This window comes from Nicotiana attenuata, unplaced genomic scaffold, assembly GCF_001879085.1.
Source record: "Nicotiana attenuata strain UT unplaced genomic scaffold, NIATTr2, whole genome shotgun sequence".
In the NCBI taxonomy this organism is placed as follows: Eukaryota; Viridiplantae; Streptophyta; class Magnoliopsida; order Solanales; family Solanaceae; genus Nicotiana; species Nicotiana attenuata.
In genome coordinates, this window is record NW_017673577.1 from 99462 (window position 1) to 113959 (window position 14498).

General features: G+C 43.8%; 1 pseudogene; it reads left to right on the top strand.

Moving 5' to 3' along the window:
* The first annotated feature begins 2600 nt into the window (after window positions 1-2600).
* On the top strand, window positions 2601-10919 carry LOC109216762 (annotated as a pseudogene).
* The last annotated feature ends 3579 nt before the right edge of the window (window positions 10920-14498 follow it).

The following is a 14498-nucleotide window of genomic DNA, read 5'->3' on the forward strand; positions in this document are numbered from 1 at the left end:
ACCCAAAACTACTAGTCATAGAGCAGGCTCAGTTGTAGTTGCGCATGTGGTGGTATGATTTGGATGGGGATGGTCAAGACTGGGTGAAAGAACATTTGGGTGCTCTCATTGATCTATTGGAAATCAAACCACAGGAAGATTTGATCAAAGCTTTGGTAACCTTCTGGGATCCTGTGCACAACGTCTTTCGCTTCTCAGATTTTGAACTCACCCCTACACTGGAAGAAATAGCTGGGTACATCCATTTTGGCCGGGACTTGAGGAAAAAGTAGTTGATATTCCCGAGAGCCCCATCAGTGCACAAATTCTTTGATCTTCTTAATATCAGCAAACAAATGAAGAAGGCTCATGTGGACAACGGGTGTTGTTCCTTTCAATTTTTGTATTCCAGATTCGGACATTTGGTCGGGTTCGAAACACATGAAAAAGGATTGAACAACAAACAGGACAAGAACCTTTGGTAAATTCATCGTAGGTTCGCCTTCATAGTCGACGGTAGACACCCGCATGGCTAGAGTTTCACAAACCCTTATTACAAAGAAAAATCACACACTTGCTCCCCTAGTACTGGCAGACATTTACCGGGCATTGACATTGTGTAGATCCGGGGCCCAATTCTTCGAGGGTTGCAGTGTTCTTCTACAAATGTGGTTGATTGAGCATCTCTGCCACCACCCCAGGTTCATGAGCTATGGTTCAAGCAAAGACAATTTCATCAAAAGCTACGAGGAAAGGGTGAAAGATTACAACGCTCCAGAAGGGTTTGAAGCTTGGATCTCCCATTTGAAAGCTCTAAAAGCAAGTCAAGTCGAATGGACGATAGGTTGGCTCCCGATGACAGAAATCATATATATGACAACCGCAAAGGGTTATTTGATGTTGATGGGTTTGCGTAGTGTCCAGCCATACGCACCACAGAGAGTCCTAAGGCAGCTAGGGAGATATCAGGTAGTACCTGAAGATCAGGATGTAGCCACTTAGGTCATTGAACTCCATCCAGAGGCCGCATTACCAGAGGCTTTACTCCAGCAGGATTGGAACAATTATCGGTATCTGAAAAATGGCACCCAGGTACCAGATATTGCTAAAGGGGAAGTGAATCCGAATTATGCAGCATGGTTTGAAGGAAAGTCAGGTGTAAGCAATGAGCCAGAGCCCGAAAGACCAGAAAAAAGACCACATGTGCAAGCTTTTGATGACAAAGTCAAGGAAAGGTTGGCCTGGGGAGAGAAGGAGAAAAAGTACCAAGCTACCATTCACGTTCTTGAAGAGAAATTGAGAAACGTTGAGTTCAATAATGATCTACAACTGCAAGAAGCTGAAGGAGAAAGAAGGAAATTGGCCCAGGAAAATGAAGCTTTACGAGCTCAAATTCAAAGAATGAAAATCGCCGCCGAAAATCCGGCTAGAAGTAGACAAGATGAGAAGCTCATAAACGACCTTAGGAGAAAGGTGGGTGCTTACGAGGAAGACCTAGAAAAGACTGAAAAGGAGTTAGCTAAAGCCCAATCCAAGTTAGTTAAGAGTGCGAAGGGACGGGCAAGTTTCGTCCGACAGCTGAAAGAGAAGTACGACAGAGGAATGGTGGGTCTAAAGAAAAGAATCAACGTCCTTGAAAACGAAATGACCAAACAGGCAAGAGATTTCAAAGCAGAAAGGGAACATTGCTATGCCCTGATGTCGCAGTTAAAAAAGGACCTACAGCAACTTCAAGAGCAAAATCATACTGCCGAACAAGTTTTGGGGGCCCGATCTCAGCAGATTGGACGATTGCTACAAGAAAAAGGTATTATCAGGGAAAGGGTTAGGAAGATTGCAGACTAAATCGTGATGAAGTGCAACGAGTGTGAAGACATGACCCAGTCCATGTTCTTCGCTTCAGTTATGATCTTTGTCCGACAGATCATGGACGACTTGTTTCGTCTTCAAGAAGACCTGGTACATAGACCCGCAGCAAGGCCAGCTGGAGCAATAGTGGAAGCACTTATGTATTCTTGATTTTATTTTATCGAGTCCGTGTTGCATTTTCTTTTAGAGTCAGTCAGTCCATTTAGAGTCTTGTTTTAGTTTCTGAAAATGTTTGAGTCTGTAGGGAAGCCGTTGTAATCAGGATGTTATGTTTTATTTTACAAAATTTGAAGAGAAAGAAAAACGTGTCTTTTATTTATTTATTATCTATTTTCGGAACTACGCTTGGTCCGATTCATGCGGCGTCATGATACGTAGGCATTCCACATAGGATTCGATCATAACCATAAAATGAAAAAGAAAAAAAGAGTGGAAATAAATCGAGGGGAAAGAAACAATGGCAAAACAAGAGAGGAAAGAAATTGCGAGAATAAAGGAAGAGGAGAGCCAACAAAGAAAGGTGGGAATGAAAAGAAAGAGAGAAAGAAGAATGCAAAATGAAAATAATTAGTGAAAGCCGGGATGAAGCAAACAGCCGTTCAAATGCATAATAGAAATGGTTAACTGCTTAGGTGCATTGCATCCACAACGTGCGGTTGCCTATCCGTTAAGCTCTTAATCGCTAACAAGTTTGCTTGTTGTCATCAAGTACAGGCAGGTGGTTAGTTTGATCGGCATTCTGGCAAACCCTCATGGCCGGCCAGGAACTGGATGCAAGTGTTATTGATCCGTCAAGGGAGGGGGAGGAGTCTGAGGTTAATCTGAAAGAGGAGCTGTACAAGTTGAAACATCAGATGGCCGAAATGTACCAAGCCTGGGTAAAAGGGCATCCTCCACCATCAGACCCTGCCAACCCCGCTTTCATCCCACCATTGGCTCAGTCCCAAGAACCTCCCACTGCTGATTCATCCCCACAAAATGCACCAGGTTTCGCCCACTACCACCATTATCAAGGCACCACTTCCCAAACCACCCAAGCACCACCGGCCAAAACAATCCCGTACCCCCCTCCACCAACCACCCCTATTTTCGTACCACCCCCGCCAGCTACGCTCCATCGATCCTCCAGCGAGCCATTGTTCCAGACCCAAGATAATCAGTACTATCCCCCAGAGCCTACTTTCAGGGCCCCAGATCATCACTCTTATACTCCTCGTTTCGACCTCCCTGTTGAGACTGAGAAATCACCTAAAAATTCGGAACAGGAGGAGATGTTCAGGAAGGTAAGAGGCCTGGAGCAATCATTCAGAAATATGCAGGGATTGGGAGGCCAGGTGAGCGTAGCCTACAAAGATTTGTGTCTATTTCCTGATGTCCAGCTGCCAGTGGGATTCAAGATGCCTAAATTTGACCTATATGATGGGCACGGGGATCCGGTGGCCCACTTGAGGGGATTCTGCAGTAAAATGAGACGAGCTGGCGGAAGAGATGAGCTGTTAATGGCATATTTCGGCCAAAGTCTAAGTGGCGCAGCGTTAGAGTGGTATACACGTCAAGATCACAATAGATTCTATACATAGGACGATCTGGCCCAAGCATTTGCACGACACTTCCAGTATAACATAGAGATCGTGCTAGATCGGTTGTCCTTGACTAAGATAGAAAAGAAGCCTGGAGAATGTTTCAGAGAATATAGTTTTCGCTGGAGAGAACAAGCGGCAAGAGTCAACCCGCTAATGGAGGAAAATGAGATGGTAGAATACTTTCTGTAGGCTCTGGAGTCTACTTACTTTGGCCATCTGATATCAGCCATTGGCAAGTCATTCAACGAGGTAGTAAAGATGGGCGGCATGGTGGAAGAAGGGCTAAAGTCGAGCAAAATCATGAGCTACTCGGCCATCAAAGCAACCACCCAAGCCATCCAAAACGGTACCGGAGGAGTGATTGGAAAGAAGAAGAAAGAAGATGTGGCAACAGTTGATTCAGGATCATGGTTTGGACCAAAGGGCCCGTCACACCATTATACCCAGCCGCGACCCGTCACCGAACCTACACGCAAAACCCATATAATCTACCCCAACACTACTTCCCATCACCAGACCCTCAGATTTCTGTTCACCACGCCCAATCATGTACTCAACCTCCCCCTTACCCACAGTGGCGTGCCCCAAACCCACAAACACCTACCCAGCTCCACAAAATGCTTACCCACCTCCACGAACCTACCAAAACCCTGTCAGTCCAGGTTTCCGGCCCAAGCCAGTGTTCAAAAATAAAAGGTTGCAGCGGAAGAAAACTTTCACCCCATTGGGGGAGTCTTATACTAACCTGTTCCAGAGATTGAGGCAGTTGGATATGCTGAGGCCAATTGAGTTGAAATTGCCAAACCCTCCTCCAAAGAATCTTGATTACTCCTTGAGCTGTGCATACTGTTCTGGTAATCCGGGGCATGATACGGAAAAGTACCGGCACTTAAAAAATGCCATCCAAGAGCTCATTGATACAAACCAGATTGTGGTCCAAACTCCGGAAACCCCTAACATCAATTAGAACCCATTGCCGACTCATGATGAAACAAACATGATCGAGATAGTACACAAGGTGGGGTAACCCAAGAAGCCATCACAATTTGTTATGATGATTCGGTCTAGTGAGGCCAAGACAGTCAAGGAAGCAATTGTCACAAAACCAATGCTTGAAGGACCAGTGAACAAGTTGAGCATGACGAATGGTGAACCATCTGTGGTAGTTGAGAAGAGATCCCCAGTTGATGCTGTAGCAAAGCAAGAAAAGTCAAAGGTGGTCGTGCCAGGGTTGGCGAGTAAGCCTATCATAATTGTGGAGGGTGCCCGTACGGACCCTGTCAACATCAAGCCTGTAACCTAGTTGCCGATAGTCAATGCCAAGGCTATCCCATGGAGCTACGAACGGATGATAGTGACCTACAGGGGAAAGGAAGTGAAAGAAGAAGTCAATGAGGCCTAGGGACTAACTCGTTCGGGGAGATGCTTTACCCCGGAAGAGTTAAGAAAAGCTAAAACATCCAGAGATAATCCAGTTCTAGTGAAGAAAGCAGTCACTGAGGAAGAAGCAGAGGAATTTTTGAGAAAAATGAAGGTACAAGATTACTCCATCGTGGAGCAGCTGAGAAAGACGCCCGCTCAGATTTCCTTGCTATCATTATTGATCCACTCAGATGAGCATCGTCGGGCCCTGATGAAAATTCTAAATGAAGCTCATGTCCCCGACAAAATTTCAGTGAACCATCTGGAGAAGATCACCAACAAAATATTTGAGGTGAACAGGGTCACTTTCTCCGACGATGAGTTGCCTGTGGAAGGTGCTGAACACAACAGAGCTCTCTATCTTACGATAAAATGTGAAGATTTTGTGGTCACCAGGGTGCTAGTTGATAATGGTTCTAGTGCAAACATTTGCCCTCTCTCTACTCTGAACAAGTTGAAAGTTAATGAGAAGAGGATTCACAAGAACATCATATGCGTTCGAGGTTTCGACGGTGGAGGGAAAGACTCGGTCGGTGATATAGTGCTTGAATTGACAATAGGATTGGTGGAATTCACCATGGAGTTCCAGGTACTGGACGTAGCCGTCTGTTACAACTTGATGTTAGGTCGGCATTGGATACATGCCACCAAAGCAGTACCGTCCACTTTGCACCAGATGGTCAAGTTCGAATGGGATAGACATGAGATCGTCGTGCATGGCAAGGAGAATTTGTGTGCTCACAGTGATGCCTCCGTCCCGTTTATTGAGGCTGAAGATGACAAAGGGCCTTGTGTCTACCAAGATTTTGAAATAGTGCCGGTCGAGAAGGTTCCAGAAGGGAAATGTGTTCCAACTCCAAAGATAGCCTCTGCATCCGTCATGGTGGCCTCTAAAATGCTGAAAGATGACTTTGTGCCAGGTAAAGGTCTGGGTGCATCTCTGCAGGGTATCATACAGCCAGTGTCCCTCCCTGAAAACTTGGGTACGTTCGGTCTTGGATTCAAACCTACAGCGGCAGATATGAAAAGGGCTAAAAGGTTGAAACAGAAGGCGTGGGCACTTCCGAAGCCTATCCCGCATCTCTCCAGGTCATTCGTCAAGCCCGGTGCCGGGAAACGCCCAGTGACAACAATTCTAAATCCTGTGGTTGATGTTGATGAAGAGTTAATCGAAAGGTTTCAGAGTTTGTTTGATGATGTGAACATGGTAGAAGTTGGAGAGGGTTCCAGCAAAGCGGATGTGCAGTTTGTCGGGCCAAAAGTAAAGCATAACAATTGGAAGGCTACTCCTCTCCCTACTCGGAGGGAGTTTTGGTAGTTTGATTTGTTTTTCTTTCTATCTGGGTCATTCCAGGGTTGTGACCCAGATTTTTATTTTCTCGCTTGTTTGATGTACAAACCCTGTTATCCTTTATTTTCAATGAAATGCAATTTCCCTATTTCCATCATTCCTGTTAGTTTTTATTTTTGTTTTTCTTTTCTTCTTTGTACAGTTCTTTTTATGCTGATTTTAATAACATGACATGCATGCGAAATCTTCGTCCAAGTCTTAAAAGCCAATCTAACTCTGAAATAATAATTCAAGAAATAGAGTGTGATGATGAAACTGAATATGATGAGGATGAAGCATTTGAGGAGATTAGTAAAGAGCTTAATCACTGAAAAACCCAAGCCTAATTTGAATGAAACTGAATCAATCAATTTAGGAGATCCAGATAATGTCAAAGAAACCAAGATAAGTGTCCATCTTGAACCACAAATTAGGGAAGAAATAATCAAAGCATTGTTTGAATACAAGGACATTTTTGCATGGTCGTATGATGACATGCCAGGCTTGAGTACCGATTTGGTAGTCCACAAATTGCCAACCGATCCAACTTTCCCTCCCGTCAAGCAAAAATTAAGGAAGTTTAATATCGACATGAGTGTCAAAATCAAAGAAGTCACAAAGCAGCTTGATGCGAAGGTCATTCGGGTCACATGGTATCCCACGTGGTTAGCTAATGCTGTGCCTGTGCCAAAGAAAGATGGAAAGACTAGAGTATGTGTTGATTACCGTGACCTCAACAAGGCAAGTCCGAAGGATAACTTCCCGTTGCCAAATATCCACATCTTAATCGATAATTGTGCCAAGCATGAGATTGGGTCTTTTATGGATTGCTATGCGGGGTATCATCAGATCTTAATGGATGAGGAAGATGTAGAGAAGACGGCATTTATCACGCCATGGGGAACATATTGCTACCGGGTCATGCTATTCGGCTTGAAAAATGCTGGGGCAACTTACATGAGGGCAATGACCACCATATTCCACGACATGATACACAAGGAGATTGAGGTCTACGTGGATGATGTAATCATAAAGTCCAGAAAGCAGTCTGACCACGTCAGGGACCTGAGAAAATTTTTCCAGAGGCTCCGCAGGTACAATCTTAAGCTCAACCCTGCAAAGTGTGCATTCGGTGTTCCGTTGGGCAAGTTGTTAGGCTTCATAGTCAGTCAGTAGGGCATCGAGCTGGACCCGTAAAAAATCAAGGCTATCCAGGAATTACCACCGCCAAAGAACAAGAATGAGATGATGAGTCTTTTAGGGAGGTTGAACTACATCAGCAGGTTTATTGCTCAACTGACCACAACCTGTGAGCCCATCTTCAAGTTGCTAAAGAAGGATGCTACGGTCAAATGGACCAATGAGTGCCAAGAAGCATTCGATAAGATCAAGGAGTATTTATCAAACCCACCTGTGTTGGTACCGCCGGAACCAGGGAGACCGTTGATTTTTTATCTGACAGTCCTGGATCATTCATTTGGCTGCGTGTTGGGTCAGTATGACATCACTGGCAGGAAAGAGCAAGCCATCTATTATCTCAGCAAGAAGTTCACATCCTATGAGGTTAAGTATACTCCCCTTGAGAGGACATGTTGCTCCCTAACTTGGGTGGCACAGAAGTTGAAGCACTATTTGTCATCCTATACTACTTACCTCATTTCTCGCCTGGATCCTTTGAAGTATATCTTTCAGAAGCCTATGCCCACAGGAAGACTCGCAAAGTGGCAGATTTTGCTGACAGAATTTGACATCGTCTATGTGACTCGGACGGCAATGAAAGCACAAGCTTTGGCTAATCACTTGGCCGAGAACCCGGTGGATGAAGAATATGAGCCGTTGAAGACTTATTTTCCTGATGAAGAGGTAATGCATATTGAGGAGGTCGAGCAGGATGAGAAGCCTGGCTGGAAACTTTTCTTTGATGGGGCTACTAACATGAAAGGTGTTGGGATAGGAGCTGTGCTCATTTCTGAAACAGGGCACCACTACCGTGTCACAGCTCAACTTCGTTTCTATTGCACCAACAACATGGCTGAGTACGAAGCATACATTTTAGGTTTAAGATTAGCTGTGGACATGTGAGTCCAGGAAGTGCTGGTTTTGGGAGATTCAGATCTGTTAGTGCACCAGATTCAGGGAGAATGGGAGAATCGAGATTTGAAGCTCATACCATATCGATAATGTTTGCAGGATCTTTGTCAGCGGTTCAGATCAGTAGAATTCAGGCATATCCCTAGGATCCATAATGAGGTTGCTGATGCCTTGGCTACTCTGGCGTCAATGTTACATCATCCAGATAAGGCTTATATTGACCCTTTGCATATTCAGGTCCGTGATCAGCATGCTTACTGTAACATGGTGGAAGAAGAACTCGATGGTAAGCCGTGGTTCCATGATATCAAGGAATACATCAGGATGGGGGTATATCCGGTGCAAGCCACAGGTGATCAAAAGAGAACAATTCGACGATTGACAAGTGGATTCTTCTTAAGCGGAGGAGTTTTGTACAAAAGAACTCCAGATCTCGAATTGTTGAGATGCATAGATGCTAAGCAAGCCACGATTATCATGACTGAAGTACATTCGGGAGTTTGCGGGCCCCATATGAGTGGCTATGTTTTGGCAAAGAAAATTCTTTGAGCAGGCTATTATTGGTTTACCATGGAGCGAGATTGTATCAACTTTGTGCGGAAGTGTCATCAATGCTAGGTGCACGGTGATTTGATCCATTCTCCCCCGTCTGAACTACACACAATGTCCGCACCTTGGCCCTTTGTTGCTTGGGGCATGGATGTCATCGGAGCAATCGAGCCAGCAACATCCAATGAGCACAGGTTCATTCTGGTGGCTATCGATTATTTCACTAAGTGGGTTGAGGCTATGACTTTCAAATCTGTGACCAAGAAAGCAGTGGTTGACTTCGTGCATGCAAACATCATTTATCGGTTCGGAATTCCAAAGGTAATCATCACGAACAATGGCGTAAATCTTAACAGTCATTTGATGAAGGAAGTATGTCAGCAGTTCAAGATTATGCACCGAAATTCCACTTCGTATCGTCCCAAGGCAAACGGAGCGGTTGAGGCAGCCAACAAGAACATAAAGAAGATACTTCGAAAGATGGTGCAAGGTTCTAGGCCTGGCATGAAAAGTTGCCTTTTGCGTTGCTGGATTATCGCACTACTGTTCGCACTTCAGTAGGTGCAACTCCTTATTTGTTGGTGTATGGTACTGAAGCAGTGATACCTGCGGAGGTTGAGATTCCATCCATTCGAATTGTTGCTGAAGCAGAAATCGATGATGATGATTGGGTCAAAACCCGGTTGGATCAATTAAGTCTGATTGATGAGAAAAGACTGGCAGCAGTATGTCACGGCCAGTTGTACCAAAAGAGAATGGCAAGAGCATACAACAAGAAGGTGCGTCCCCGGAAATTTGAAGTAGGGGTGGGCATCGGTCGGTTCGGTCGGTTATTATAAAAATACGGTTCGGTTTATCGGTTTTCGGTTTTGTAATATTCATAACCAAATCAAACCAAAGTATTTACGGTTCGGTGCAGTTTTTTCAAAGTTCGGTTCGGTTATTTCCGGTCTATATTTTCGGTTTCAAACGGTTGTAGACTTCCACTCCACTTGACTAAATATGCGAAAGTCATCTGCGACATTAATGAAGATGGACTTCTTGTAGTTCAAGGGATTAAAGCAACATTCGATTTCTGCAGATTCAAGTTCACTCTTTTTCTATTCCTCTTGCTTAATATATATATTTGATACAATTGGTAGTGAGAAATGACGAAGAATTGAGCAAACTGCTTGGAGATGTTACAATCGCCAATGGTGGAGTCATGCCCAACATTCACAACCTTTTGCTCCCTAAGAAATCTGGTGCTTCTTCTAAGCCCTCTGCTGATGAAGATTAAATGGGTCTAAACATGGTTTCATAGTAGCTGTGCTTTGTTTTAGAATAGGATTTTTTTGTTGTGCTATTTTCTTTTTAGAATAGTTGGTAGGGGTTTATGTTGGTTTTTGTGAATACAAATGAAACAATGAATGAAGACCACTGTTTATTTTCTTATCTTCAACTCGTTGGATTCGGTTTTTTTTCGTAGTGTGATTGAATTCTATATCCATGGAAACTATATTTCATTCATATATTACTGACTGGTTTAAGCTCTAAAACTTGGAAGTTGCATTCTGTTCATTAGTATGGAAGTTTAAAATGCATTACTCCCACACTTTATATGACGCACTGTCATTTTTTAGTTTGTCCCAAGAAGCTTTTGATACAAAAGAAGGAAAAGACAAGTTTTATTATGAACGTGCAAAGTGACAACAGTGAACGTGCAAAGTGACTGTAATTCAGTTTTTCGGTTTAACCGAAAACCGAAATACAAAAACCGTAAACCGTACCGAAAAACCGAAAACTAATAATTCTAAAACCGTGCACCGAACGAAAAACCGATAAAACCGAAACCGAAAAACCGAAATTTACGGTGCGGCAGGTTTTTTCGGTTCGGTCGGTATTATGCCCACCCCTAATTTGAAGTGGGTCAGTTGGTGTTGAAACGCATCCTCCCACATCAGGCGGAAGCAAAAGGCAAGTTTGCCCCAAATTGGCAGGGGCTGTTCGTGGTAACGAGAGTGTTGTCCAATGGTGCTTTGTATTTAACAGATATAGAAGGCAAGTGTGTAGACATGGCTATCAATTCTGATGCGGTCAAAAGATATTATGTATGATTTCTTTTGTTTAAATTGTGTTCATTTGTACTCGGCATAATTTGAGGATTGAAATGATGAAGGCATTTTTATTCTTCTATCTAAACACTTTATCCATTGTTACCCCTTTGAGCCTTATTTGTTTTCTTTCATACCTCTCTTTTGGAATCAGTAGCAAAGATCGGAAACACAGATATAGAAGATAAAAAGAAGAGAGAATGAAAAGAGAAGAGAGGAGAGGAAAAGAAAATAAAAATGAAAAAAAGGGAAGAAGAGAAAGGAAAAGAAAAAGAGAACGAGAAGAAGAAAGTACAAACAACAAAGCAACTCATATGTCATGAACTACGTTCGACCTGATTCTTGTTAAGGATACGTAGGCAGCCTCACGGTTCGGTCCCATCAATAAAATTTCAAAAGCCCCAAGCAACGAAACTGGGGCAGAAGTTGCGGTTTTGTAAAAGATCTGATTCCAAAAGTTATAATTTTGAACCCATTCAAGTTGTTTTGAGCATTTATGATGTACTTTCTTTCTAACCCTATCCAAAAGCCCACATTACGGTCCAAAGAAAGACCTTCTGATCAATCTTCGAGGGATGCCAGGTCAAGCAAGCTAGAGGTATGATTCATATCAGGGGCAACACTCTGTTCTATGCAGGGAAAAATGAATAAATGAGAGAGTCTTATTGGTGAAAACCCTCACGGGGACCGTAAGGCGACGGAAAGTTGAGAGAAATTAAAAATAAGAGAGTCTTATTGGTGAAAACCCTCACGGGCACCATAAGGCGACGGTGAGTTGAGAGATGAACAAATGAGAGAGGATTGTTGGTGAAAACCCTTCAGGGCGCCGCAAGCCGAATGAGGTTGTTGACTTTGCAAGGGAATTGGACCATGGGGACCCCAGGCATAAAGTGTGAGGACCGAAAGCTGATTGACTGAATGGACTAGGCTGATTAATCCAAAATTCATGTCATGATCATTGATGCCAGCAGCCCCACTTTGATAAGTCCTTTTCCCTTTTTCTTCCTCAAACAATCTTCATGTTTTGAATTTTCTTCTTTATTCATAACTCTCGAAGTAATTGCATTTCATCTCCTTTTGGGTCTACTATCTCTAAGGCTTTTTCCAATGTTAGCCTTGCTAAGCAAACAAGAAGGGATTGCAAAGCTTATTACCATCTTTCAATTACGCAAAGCAAAATACGGCCACAGTATGTCAGAAATATCATGATGCATAGTGAAAAATGAGGTGTTAGCCGGAGTTCAAGTGATCAAGTGGTTTCATGAATTGTGGGGAGAAATACAGAGTTTCAGTTGGGAGAGGCAGACATGTTAAAGCAGCAGGATGATTACAGGGCACTCGGGTCATTCAGGATTTCGTGGTTAAGGTTCAATAAGAAGGTGAAATTACTCTCTGTCAGTCAGGTGCAGCTGAGCAGAACAAAGCGTGGCAGTAGGAAGGCCACCCTCAGCAGGAATGCCGCAAACTAACACCACGTTTTCAAACTCACAAGATTTTTCTTTGATTGAAACAAAGGCAGGAAATTTCGTTTGTTTCGGAGTAATCTTCTGTGAGGCAAGCAGGTGCCAGATAGGCTCGGCAGTAAGTTCCAGCACTCTCTTGGATAACAGGATTTAGTAAGTTTTGAGACCCTCGCAAATGACAAGGTATGACGAGAGGTCTGCTTTTGGGAAATATAATTCAGCATTTAAGTTTTCACTTTTGAAGATAGACTTGGATTGAAATTTTCAGGATAAGGGAATTTAGCTTAGAACTTATTTTGATAACAAGAGCCGGTTAACACTCACAGATGTTCCCAATATCAAACTGGGGCAGAAAAAATTTCTTTTGTTTTGTCTTTTTTATCGTAATCAGGCGCCCACCTGGAAAACAAGGGAAAACAACTCAAGTTTCAAGGGAAAATAGTTTCAAGGAGAGGATAGTTCAGGTTCAGCAATCAGGCACCCACCTGGAGAACAAGGGAAGATAGTTCAAAGGAATAGCAGTTTCAAGAGAGAGCAGTTCAAGTTCAGCAATCAGGCACCCACCTGGAGAACAAGGGAAGACGGTTTTAAGGGAAAACAATTTCGAAGGGAGACGGTTCGAGTTCAGCAATTAGGCACCCACCTGGAGAACAAGGGAAGACAGCACAAGTTTAAAGGGAGAAGCAGTTTCAAAGGAAAGCAGTTCGAGTTAAGCAATCAGGCGCCCACATGGAGAACAAGGGAAAGTAGCTCAATTTGCAAAGGAAAACAGCTCGAAGATCAAACAATCAGGCGCCCACCTGGAGAACAAGGAAAGACAACTTAAGGTACAAGGGAAAGGAAAGCAGTTCGGGTTCAGCAATCAGGCGCCCACCTGGAGAACAAGGGAAGACAGTTCAAAGAGAAAGCAGTTTCAAGGGAAGACAGTTAAAGTTTTGGCAATTAGGCACCCACTTGGAGAACATGGGTAAATAGTTCAAGTTTCGAAGGAACACAGAAAGTTTCAGCAATCAGGCGCCCACCTGGAGAACAAGGGAGAGCAGCTCAAGTTTCAGAGGAAAGCAGTTCAAGTTTTGGTAATCAGGCGCCCACCTAGAGAGCAAGGGAATACAACTGAAGTTTTGGCAATCAGGCGCCCACCTGGATAACAGGGGAAAATAGTTCAAGTTTCGAGGGAACACAGAAAGTTTTAGCAATCAGGCGCCCAGCTGGAGAACAAGGGAGAACAACTCAAGTTTCAAAGAAAAGCAGTTCGAGTATCGGCAATCAGGCGCCCACCTGGAGAACAAGGGAAAGCAGCTCAAGTTTCAGAGGAAAGCAGTTCAAGTTTTGGCAATCAGGCACCCACCTGGAGAGTAAGGGAATACAGTTAAAGTTTTGGCAATCAGGCGCCCACCTGGAGAGCAAGGGAATACAGTTAAAGTTGTGGCAATCAAGCACCCACCTGGAGAACAAGGGAAGACAGTTCAAAGAGAAAGCAGTTTCAAGGGAAGACAGTTAAAGTTTTGGCAATCAGGCACCCACCTGGAGAACAAGGGAAAATAGTTCAAGTTTCAAGGGAACACAGAAAGTTTCAGCAATCAGGCGTTCCACCTGGAGAACAAGGGAGAACAACTCAAGTTTCGAAGGAAAGCAGTTCGAGTATCGGCAATCAGGCGCCCACCTGGAGAACAAGGGAAAGCAGCTCAAGTTTCAGAGGAAAGCAGTTCAAGTTTTGGTAATCAGGCGCCCACCTAGAGAACAAGGGAATACAATTAAAGTTTTGTCAATCAGGCGCCCACCTGGAGAACAAGGGAGAAAAACTCATGTTTCAAAGGAAAGCAGTTCGAGTATCGGCAATCAGGCGCCCACCTGGAGAACAAGGGAAAGCAGCTCAAGTTTAAGAGGAAAGCAGTTCAAGTTTTGGCAATTAGGCGCCCACCTGGAGAGCAAGGAAATACAGTTAAAGTTTTGGCAATCAGGCGCCCACCTGGAGAGCAAGGGAATACAGTTAAAGTTGTGGCGATCAGGCACCCACCTGGAGAACAAGGAAAATAGTTCAAGTTTCAAGGAAGACAACACAGGTTTCAAGGGAAAACAGTTTAAGGTAACACAATTCAAGTTTTGGTAATCAGGCGCC